This window comes from Phascolarctos cinereus, unplaced genomic scaffold, assembly GCF_003287225.1.
Source record: "Phascolarctos cinereus isolate Bilbo 61053 unplaced genomic scaffold, phaCin_HiC Scaffold_12;HRSCAF=473, whole genome shotgun sequence".
Lineage (NCBI taxonomy): Eukaryota > Metazoa > Chordata > Mammalia > Diprotodontia > Phascolarctidae > Phascolarctos > Phascolarctos cinereus.
The window spans coordinates 115,164-126,243 of record NW_027555436.1 but is presented as its reverse complement, the minus strand read 5'-3'; positions in this window follow the sequence as shown (position 1 = coordinate 126,243).

Genomic DNA, 11,080 nt, shown 5'->3' with positions numbered 1-11,080 from the left:
ATTCAAGGAGAGTTCCCTCAGGTGAGAGGAGCCAGAGCTAGGCTAGGCCATCTTCACCATCACAACTGCCCATGGCAGCCAAGGGCCTTGGCTGCTGCCATGTGCACATTTCTTTCCAGTCCCAATTTTTAGTAGAGATATCCAGGGAGAGAACTAGGGAGGAACAACTTTGAGCACGGAGAAGGCCGAGAACCCTGGGGCCTGAAGCTGGGCAGAGAAGAACCCCTCTAAGCCATGGACCTCTTTTCCCTAGCCCCAGCACACATGGTTCTTAGGGTGAGCTGCAGGGCCCAGCAACAGCACAGAAAGCCAGGTGGAAGAAGGGCCTGGGGGTGAGGAAACAGGTTCAGGTGGCTCTTAGCTTTTCTCATACCTCATCATGGTGGTTTAATTTGGAAAGAGGCCCTCCCTGGCCCATGGGAGCTATGGCTTCGTCAGATCCTGCCTTTCATGGGAAAATTTATTCATCTGTTTAAGGAGTAAGAACAGGAACAGAGGGCTTTGGGTATCATTTCTTTTCAACCTGGAAGTCTCCAGCCAAGTCTCATTGCACTCTTGGCCTTGCCCCCTCCCTTTCTTTTTCACCCTTTATCTTTTTCAGTAGGGTCAAAGGCCTCTTACCATTCCCTCTCCTGGCCAAAATCACCTGCAACACCCCTGGATCCTCCTCAGGATATATCTCTGAGGATGAAGGTGAAGATAGGCATCACTTCCTCTTCCCTAGACCCCAACTCCCAGGCACTGCCCGACTCACTTCAAATGGTGCTGAGACCAGATAGAGTAACTCCAAGTCAGTGTGTGGAGATCGGCTTAATAGACAAGGATCCCCAAGCACAGCTAGAGAGCCTTGGGAGGATGCAAGACCAGAATAGCAAGCAGCAGCTATAGAGTTGGCAGCTAGGAAGAGGCTAGCTCTGGGACATGATGGGCTTGCAGGGTGAAGCCTTTGAATCCCTATGCTGAGACTTTTACAAGTTGGCTCTTTGGCCTGCTCTGCTGGTGCCTTGATACCACCTGGTAGTGCCTGACTACAGCTGTTTGCCTATAGGACATCTCTGTGTTAACCAGGTCGGTTGAGGCCTCCCTAGGGACTGCCAGAATCAAAGATCCACAGCTCCAAAGGAATCCACAGTCCTTGAAATCAATTTCCCCATGTGCTTTGCCCTGTTTGTTTTCAGCTTTTTCAGACTTTTATGCCATGAATGTTATGACAGAGTCAGGTAGGGTCAAGGGTGCGCTGGAACCAGCTGGAAATTGCTTGTGAAAGTCAGCTACCATTCAGGCCTTCATGGAGTGTCTCCACTGAAGAAGATGATGGGAGAAGTGGCCTGTGTGTGCTTTGACTTCCTTCAAAGCTGGTTGTTCAACATTTACCAGCACAGGCCAGCCACCTTACTCTTGGCTCTTCTGGGAATTGGGTTGGCTCTGACTCCAGGTAGGATTCTCTTCCTGAGTATCTTTTAGGAGCTCTCCCCTCATTACTTCCTGCCTCTGATCTACACTGACTCTGGTGAGTTCATCTTTATTAGTCTGAGGGTCCTGTGTTTCTAGGGACACTCTTTACCTTAGGGTTTGAATCCAGAATTTTCTTCCCAGACCTCCAGTTTGCCAGGTCATTCTTGCAGTTTCTCTGTGGAAATCCTGCCCAGGATTCTAGGCTGCTTCCAGGTCTGAGTTCAGGAACCTCTGGATCAGGGCTGGGGACCCTGGGGCCTCAAGGCCACATGTGGTCTTCTAGGTCCTTGAGGGGGGCCTTTTTGCTGAATTCAAGTTTTACGGAACAAATCCTTTACTGAAGGGGATCAATTCAGTGAATGCTGGCCACACTGAAAGACCTAGAAGGCCACTTATGCCTCAAGGCCTGGAGGTGGGCCACCCCAGCCCTGGATTCTTTTAGCCACAGGCTGGGCCAGTGGTGACAAAGCCACCTTAGCAGGGGTTCCTCCTGCAGCTCTTCCAAGTCCAAATTGAAAAACACTGTAAGGATTTAGAAAAAAGAACTGCCTAATTCATGAGCAGCATATTAACACAGTTCTGATGGAGGCCTGATAAGGAGACATCTTCCTCCTGTCTTCCCAAAAGGCAGCATGTCACCTAACATAACAGCTTGAATACATTTCACAAAGGCCAAGTTTCCTTCTTGCACTTTACCCTGAGGGCTGTCCATAAAAGCCCAGCTCATCACATGTTAGGTGCCCAGTGGCAGTGGGTGGATGTGAGGGGTGGCACACCCTTTTGAGTGTTTCATTTGCCAGTCAGGGAGGGCCTCACAGGATCCTGTGGTGGTGCAGGGCAGGTGCTACCATCTCCTCCTTCACCCTGATGAAATCCAGGAGCTTTTATACTGAGAAGAAGTTGCTCCTCTTTGTCTTAGGGATGCTATTGCTTGTGTCTTCACTGGCTTATGGTGAGTGTTGTTGAATGCCCAGGGCAGCTGGGGTGGGTGATTAGGGTAGGGGGGACAGTCAAGGGCTTGGGGACAGGGCAGCCAAAGGAAAGTTTGGAAGACACAGCTTTGAAGGGGGAGTCTTTAGGGAACCCAAGGGACAAAAGCCCTGACAAAAGAGAACCAGGCCATGTAGGGGTAAGTTCTCATGCCTAAAATGTATGAGTTATATTCTGTCTCTCATTCTTCTCTCCATCCAACCCAACAAAATTTTATTGTGCATTTTGTATAAGCAGGCCTCACAGCCTAAGGCTGCAAGGTAGGACTGGCTGTCTAGCCTATCTTGAGCATGTCTTCTACAAGAAGGTGTTTTATCTGTGCCCTCCAGGGTCACTCACAAGGCACTGGAGGGTGGGGGATTGGTAGAGGAGCTGAGTCAGGAAGAAATCAGTTATCAGGGCAGGACACAGCCAAGGCCATGTCTTGAGGGCTTCGTCTCTTTTCGTTGGTGAGAACAGACAGGGTGGTCCCCCCTGGATGATCCCAGAAGGGCTGGACTCTTGGTCAGGAGCCATGACATCACTCAGCCCATACTGTGAGATAAACTCCAGCTCAGAAATGATGACACCACAAGCCGAAGGTCGCCAGGGTGTGTCTGCAGGCAGCCTCTCTGTAGAGCATCCTGGTGCTCATGGAGAAGGGACAGGACTGTGTGTTGACCAGGCTTGGGACCATGAGGCAGGACTTCTGGCTTCAGTCTCCATGTCCTCTCCCCAGCTGAATCTTATCCTTCATTTTTGCCATCATCCAAATGTGTCTAATGAATTCTGAGAGAGGGAACTCTTAGAGTACAACGGGCTCTAGCTGTAGCCTTTCAGATCTTGGCGCCACTCACGCATTTGCCTTCCTTGGGCTGGGGTCTGAGCCCACATAAATGTGACACTGCCAGAGTCAGTGTGGATGGAGGTCCCTTCTGGTACTTCAGCCTCTGCCTCAATTAGCCTTTCCTCCCATGTAAGAGGTGCTTGGTATTTCTACCCCTCTGGAATCTGGCCCTTCCACCCTGCTATGGTCTCTTGGTGGGCAGCCAAGGGGAGCAGCAGGAGAGAGGACGTGTGGGAATTGGGAGAATGAAACTCATATTTGTAAGTGAGTGCCCCACTGAGTGCCATGTACACTTTGCACAGGACAGGCAGACAACCCACTCACAGTCCAGTTCATTTCTCTCAACCCAGGGTTACTCAGCCAAGCAGCATTTATTAAGCATGGACTACTGTGGGTCAGGCACTGTCCTAAGGCAAAACCAAAGAAACAACCCCACAATCCTTGCCCTCGAGGAGCTGGCAGTCTCCTCATGAGGAGACATCTAGGTACCAAGAAGACCTAACAGGACAAATGGGAGTGAAGCATTAGAGAGTGTTGGCTCCGATGTTTATTGTAGGGTGGCCATACAGCCTATTGCCATGCCCTCCTTGAAGGCTGCCCTGGATTGGCAGGATCTGCCATCTAGTGTCCTCTGCTGGCACTGTCTTTCAGACCCCAGGGTCAGCTCTGCAGGCATCAGAGGAGGGAGAAGCCGCATTAGCCAGAGAAAGCTGCTTTTGTTTTCATTCTTTTAATTAGCAACAATCTATTTTCTTTTCTTCCCACCTCCCATCCATTTGAAAAACTGAAGAATAAACCGCTTGTTACAAACATGCAGAGAAAAGCAAACCAGTCCCTTCTTGGCCACGTCTAAAAGATGTATTTTCTCTTCTACCTTGAGTCCATCCCCTGTCCATCAGAAATTGCATCATTTGCCAGAAGAGTAGATGTTCACTGCCTTCAACAGAGTAATGAAGTCTTCCAAAGTGGTTTATCTTTGTGTTTCTGCTCACTCTTCTCTATATATCACTTCACACAAGTCTTTTTTAGTTCTCTCTGAACACCACCCCTTTCATTACTTCTAAGTTTACAGTAGGAATCTATTCAATCCCTACACCATAATTTCTTTTTTTCCTACACCATCATTTGTTCAGCTCTTGAACAAGTGGGGGGTAATCCCTTACTTTCCCATTCCTATCCACAGCAAGAAAAATTGGCCATCAATATTTTTCTCCATTTTGGACTTTTTCCTCTCTGTTTCATCTCTTTGGGGGATAGGCCAAGAAGTTGTCTTGCCAGATGAGTGGGTAGACAGATTTTATGATCTTTGGGGGCAATGCTCTTAACTGCTTTCCAGAATGGCTGGACTAGTTTACAATTCCTACTTGGAGCATTGTTGTTGAGTCTTGTCTGGTGAGGCCCACTCTCTGTCATCTCATTTGGGAATTTTCTTGGCAGAGCTCCTGGAGTGCTTTGCCATTTCCTTCTCCAGATCATTTTTAAAGTTGAGGAAATGGAGGCAAACAGGGTGAACTATCTTACCCAGGATCACACGTGAAATAACTGAGAGCAGGCCTAGCACTCTATGCACTCTCGCGCCTCCTAGCTACCCTAGTCGAACAGCAATGTGCCTGATTTCTCACAGCCTCTCCAACATAGGTTGTTTTGATAAGATCTATTTTTGCTTTTGCTTTGTCTGAGATCAGGATTTGCGCCCCGGCTTTTTTTTTTTTTACTTCAGCTGAAGTATAATATATTCTGCTCCAGCCTTTTACCTTTACCCTGTATGTGTCACTCTTTTTCCAATGGGTTTCCTGTAAACAACATATTGTAGGATTATGGCTTTTAATCCATTCTGCTATCTTCTTCCGTTTTATGTGAGGGTTCATCCCATTCACATTAACAGTTAGAATTACTATCTCTGTCTTTTTGTTCATCCTTTGTCCCCGTTTATGCTTTTCTTTCTCCTTTCTCCTTTCCCCACTCACTAATGTTTTGCTTTTGACCACTGCCTCCTTCAGACCCTCCTCCCTTCTATTAGACCTTTCTCTTTTCTTCCCCTTTACCCTTACTGCTTCTTCCCTCTCTTTGATCCCCCCTCCCCTTTCTTTCCCTTTTTCTTTCCTACTACCTATATGGCAAGCTATATTTTTATAGCTATCTGATTATGTTATTCCCTTCTTGAGGTAAATCTGATGAGAGTAAGATTCAAACAATGCTCACCCCTCTCCCTTCTTTCCCTCTGCTGTAATAGGTTTTTGTGTCTTTTTCTGCAATGTAATTTACCCTTGTCTGCCTCCTGCTTTCTCAGTATGTTTTCTAGGATCAGACTAATCCATTTACTTGGATCCATTTAACCCACTTGCTTAGATTTTTTTTATCATTACATCAACATCAACTTATATCCACCCCCTTTAAGTTTACTACTTCAACAAGGTGTAATGACAATACAGTTTTCAAGAGTTGCAAATTTCATCTTCCCTTCTACATATATGAACAGTTTGCCTTATTAACAACATATTGTATCTTTCTGTACCATTCACCTTTTTATGTCTCTCTTGAATTTTGTCATTGAAGATCAAATTTTTTGTTGAGCTCTGGTCTTTTCATCAGGAAGATTTGGAAGTCCCCTATTTTGTTGAAAATCTATCTCCTCCCTTGAAAGATCATGCTCATTTTTGCAGGGTGATTGATCCTTGGCTGCAATCCAAGCTCCTTTGCCTTAAGGAATATAATGTTCCATGACACATGATCATTTAATGTAGAAGGTGCAAGGTCCTGTGTAATCCTGACTCTGATTCCATGATATTTAAATTGTTTCTTTCTGGCTGCTTGTGTTATTTTCTCTTTCATCTGGTAATTTTGGAATTTGGCTATTATATTCCTTGGCATTTTCATTTTGGGATCTCTTTCAGGCAGTGAGCCATGGATTCTTTCTATAGTTATTTTGCCTTCTGGTTCTATGACTTCAGGGCAGTTTTCTTTATGATTTCCTGAAAGATACTGTCCAGGCCCTTTATTTCGTCATGATTTTCAGATAGTCCAATAATTTTTAAATTGTCTCTCCTGGATTGATTTTCCAGGTCAATTGTTTAACCATGATTTACTTTACATTTTCATCTATTTTTTCATTATTTTGTTTCTGTTTCACTGATTCTTGCTCTCTCATGGAGTCATTAGTTTCCATTTGTTCAATTCTAATTTTTAACTGATTGCTTTCTTCTGTTAGTTCTTGTACTTCCTTCTCCAATTGGCCAACTGTATTTTTAAGGAATCTGTTTTCCTGAGTGTAATTTTTTTTTTTTGCAGTTGGCCAATTGTGGTTTTTAGGGACTTGTTTTCCTCAGTGTAGTTCTTTTTTCTAATTGGTCAATTGTATTTTTTAAGGACACTTCTACCTCTCTCATTTGACTTTTAAAATCCTTCCTGACCTCTTCTAAGAAGGCTTTTTGGGCTTCAGATCAGTTCATATTTCCTTTTCATGTTGCAGATGTGGGTTTGTTGACAGTATTGTCCTCTTCAGAATTTCTGTCTTGATCTTCACTGTTGTTATAATATGAATCTATGGTACATTTCTTTTTACTCATAATGTTTCTTTATTCCATGGCCTTGAAAGAAATTGAGATCTCCTGCTGGGGAGCAGAGGGCACCGCCCCAAGCTTCTTGTGTTGGGAGTCTAGGTCTTGGTCACTGGCTTTGTGTGCTAGGGCTTCTTATGTTGATAATTGTAGGCAGTAGGGTTCTGGCAGCTTACATCATGTTGGGCTGGATTCAGCAAGGCTGGAAATTTAGGGCAACTCTAGGTTGCTTTCTTCAGCTCTTTTCAGATGAATGCTGCAGGGTGTTATCCTCTGGGGCCCTTTGTAGTACTGCTTCCCTTATTTTTGCTGAGGCACTGGGAGAACTGTTTGCTGAAGAATGACAAAGCGCCAGGATCTCTTCCTCCTGTACTAAAGTGGGGCTTTCCGTTGGCTGGCTGTGGCACCTCCCATTTTGTACTACTCCCCTTCCCTTATGGCAAGAGAGGCCTTTCCTATTAATCCCTCAAGCTACCTGAGCTACTGCACTGCTGCTTCCCATCTTTCTTCTGGGTCATCTTTTGCAGGATTTTTTCTGGGTTGTCAAAGGTTGATAGGGAAGGGTGAGAGCAACTACATTTTTAGTCTGCCATCTTGCCTCCTGGAAGCCCCAAAATAGGTTGTTTTGTTGATTATCCTCTTTGCCAACCTGACATGTAAGTGGTAGAACCTTAGAGCTGCCTTCTTTATTATTTCTCTATTTATTTGTGATTCTGAACACTTTTTTTTCATTTGGTTGTTGATCCCTTGTATTTCTTCTTTGGAAAAATGCCTGTTTATACCCTTTGACTGTTTCTCTACTGGAGAAAACACCACAGACATCTGATGGGGGAAATCAGGAAGTCATTTTTGTTACTTCCCAGTAGGATTGGTGTCAGCTTTCCTTGTAAGTCTCTTGGCTCTGTGTTCCACCATTTTTATTTAAAATACTTTTTATTTTTAATTTTTTTTATTTACATAAGCTCCACAGAATTTAATTTGTGTCACATTTTGGAGCATTACTTCTTCTTCTTTCTTCTTCTTCTTCTCTTCTTCTTCTTCTCCTCCTCCTCCTCCTCCTCCTCCTCCTGTAAATCATTAATTGATAGTTTTCAAGATTCACTTCCATAAGATTTTAAGTTTTAAATTGTCTCCCCTCCCTCTCCACTCCTCCCAAGATGGTGTGCAATCTGATCTAGGCTCTACTTATACATTCATATTAAGCATATTCCCATTAGTGATGATGTCAAGTACAATTAGAACTAAAGGGAGGAAACGTGAGAATGAAGCAATAAAGAAAACAACAAAGTAAAAGGAGATCAAATAGTATGCTTCCATCTACATTTAGACTTCATTGTTCTTTCTCTGTATGTGGATAGCATTTTCCACTCTGAGTCTTTTGGAGTTGTCTTAGATCCTTCCATTGCTGTGAAGAGCCAAGTCTATCAAAGTCAGTTATCACACGGTGTGGCTGTTACTGTGTACAATGTTTTCCTGGTTCCACTCATTTCCCTCAGCATCAGTTTCATGTGAGTCTTTCCAGGTTTTTCTGAAGTGCACACCTGCTCATCATTTCTTATAGCACAATAGTATTCCATCACATTCACATTCCACAAGTTGTTCAGCCATTCCCCAATTGATGGACATCCCTCAATTTCCAATTCTTTGCCCCCCAACAAGAGCTGCCTATAAATTTTTGTACATGTGGGTCCTTTCCCATTTTTATGATCTCTTTGGGCTACAGACCTAGAAGTGTATTTCTGGATGAAAGGGTATGCACGATTTTATAGCCTTTTGGGCATACTTCCAAATTGCTCTCCAGAATGGTTGGATCAGTTCAGAGCTCCACCAACAATGCATTGGTGTTCCAATTTTCCCACAACTTCTCCAACATTGACAATTTGGTGTTTTGTCACTTACCCCATGTAATAAGTGTGATGTTGAACATAAAAACCCTGTTGACTTCCATTTTTTCTAGTCAATAGTGATTAGAACATTTTTTATATTAATCTAGATAGATTTAATTTCTAAGAAGTGCCTGTTTATATCCTTTGACCATTCATCAGTTGAGGAATGACTTCTCTTCTTATCATTTTGACCCCGTTCTCTTTATGTTTTAGAAATGGGGCCTTTATCAGAGACTCTTATTGTCAAAATTCTTTCCTAGTTTTCTGCTTCCCTCTCATCTTTGATGCATTGGCTTTGTTTGTACAAAAAACACTTTTCTACTAAATGCAAAACAAATGATCCATTTTGCATTGCATAATATTCTCTATGTCTTCTTTGGTCACAAATTATTCCCTTCTCCATAGATCTGAAAGGTAAACTATTCCTTGCTTTCCTTATTTGTTTGTAGTCTCATTATTTGTATCTAAATCCTGTAGACATTTTGACTTTATCTTGGTACAGGATGTAAGATGGTGGTCTCTGCCAGTTTCTGCCATATTCTATTCCAGTTTTTGCAGCAAGTTTTGTTAAATAGGGATTTCTTATCCCTAATGCTGGAGTCTTTGGATTTCTCAAATAGTTGATTAGCATAGTCATTGACTGCTGTGTCTTACCTACCTAAACTATTCACTGATTCCTCCACTCTGCTTCTTAGCCAGTACCAAATAGTTTTCAGCTTGCCTTTATGATACAATTGAACATCTGGTAGAGCTAGGCCACCTTCCCTTTCATTTCTTTTCATTAGTTCCCTTGATATTCTGCACCTTTTCTTCTTCCACATTAATTTTCTTATTGTTTTTCTCTAGCTCTGTGAAAATGATTGTTGGTAGTTCGTTTGGTATCACACTGAAGAAGGGGATCAATTTAGGCAGAGTTGTCTTTTTTACTAACTGAGCTCACCTTAGCCAGGAACAACTCCTATTTTTCCAATTGTTTAGATGGGATTTGATTTGTGTGAAAAGTGTTTTGTAATTAGGTTCAGATACTTCCTGGGTTTATTTTGGCAGGTAGACTCTGAACTATTTTATAGTGTCTGCAGTGATTTTAAATGGAATTTCTCCTTCTTTCTCTTACTGTTGAACTATGTTAGTGATATATGGAAGGCCTAGGGAGGAATAAGACTTTCCATGTGACTGAAGAGTCGACTTTGAAACTTTCTTCAGGGGACTAAAAAGTGACCTCACCACCATGGGAGAGTGGTTCTTGCCTAATCCCAGCTGACCTTGGGTCTTTCTCAGATGCCTCCTCTTGGTGGGATGGTAGAAGAGAAGCCCAGTCTCTGAAAGGTCTAGCTGGGACTTAAGGTGAAGCTATCTGGAGCCCAGCATTTTTTTGCGGAGACTCAGATGCTCCTCAGCTGGCAGAAGACCCAACCATAGGAGGCCAAGAATCCCCAGCATGTAGCGTTGATGTTTTCCTCAGTCTTGTTGTGTCTTCTTTTTTCTTTAGAAGAGCTGGAAAGCTCGGTGCTTCAGAATGTGCCTGAGTGGCATGGGAAAGGCCCCAAACTGACTAGCAAAAAGAAGAGGAGGAAAATAGGGCTAGAAAACTAGAACAGAGAATCCACAACTGAGCTTCCCAGTGGGGTTGGGTCAGTAGAGCCACAACACTAGGGTTAGCATGTGCATAGTATTGACCTGAGCTAGTGGGGACCTCAGAGAGCAGAAGTGGTTACTGAGGCCCCGGAGGGAAATGACATACCCAAGGTCCCTCAGGAAGCAAATATCAGTGAAGACTTGCAGCCAGTTCTCTGGCTCTGTCCTTTCCATTGGGTGGTGCTTTTCTTTAGGTGACACTTGTTCAGTTTAAGTTCATCCTCCAGTGCCTATGCCAAGGTGGAGCTTCATTTTTCCTTTGGTCACTGTCTAGTTTGTCCCAAGAAGAATTCCAGGACAAAAGGCCAAAGGAGATGGGTTTCCTGGAGGCCCCAGCTGACTGGTGACCTTGAGCCAGAGACAGGCTGCAGTGGCCAAGGAATACACCTCTGGCGAGTGCAGTGATGTGAATCCTCCATTTCCCTGGTTAAGCCACACATGTGCCTTGATCTCAGCTGGGCTGCTACTGTCTGGACATCTGCCCAGGGAGGTGCAACCATCTAAGGTTTCCACTGGGCGCTTCCCAAAGATTGGGCCTATTGGGTGGATTTTGTGACATGGAAGGGACTTTCCTCATCTGGCAAGTGGGAAAATATCAGGTCCCAGAAGGTCCAGTGAGATCCTTTTTGCAGACTCAAAAGCACTGGAAAAATGCCAGTCATTTGTTTTACAACCATCCCTTCTCTGGCACTAGGCAGGCATGTGCTGGCCCTGCGCTCTCAGAATGTCTC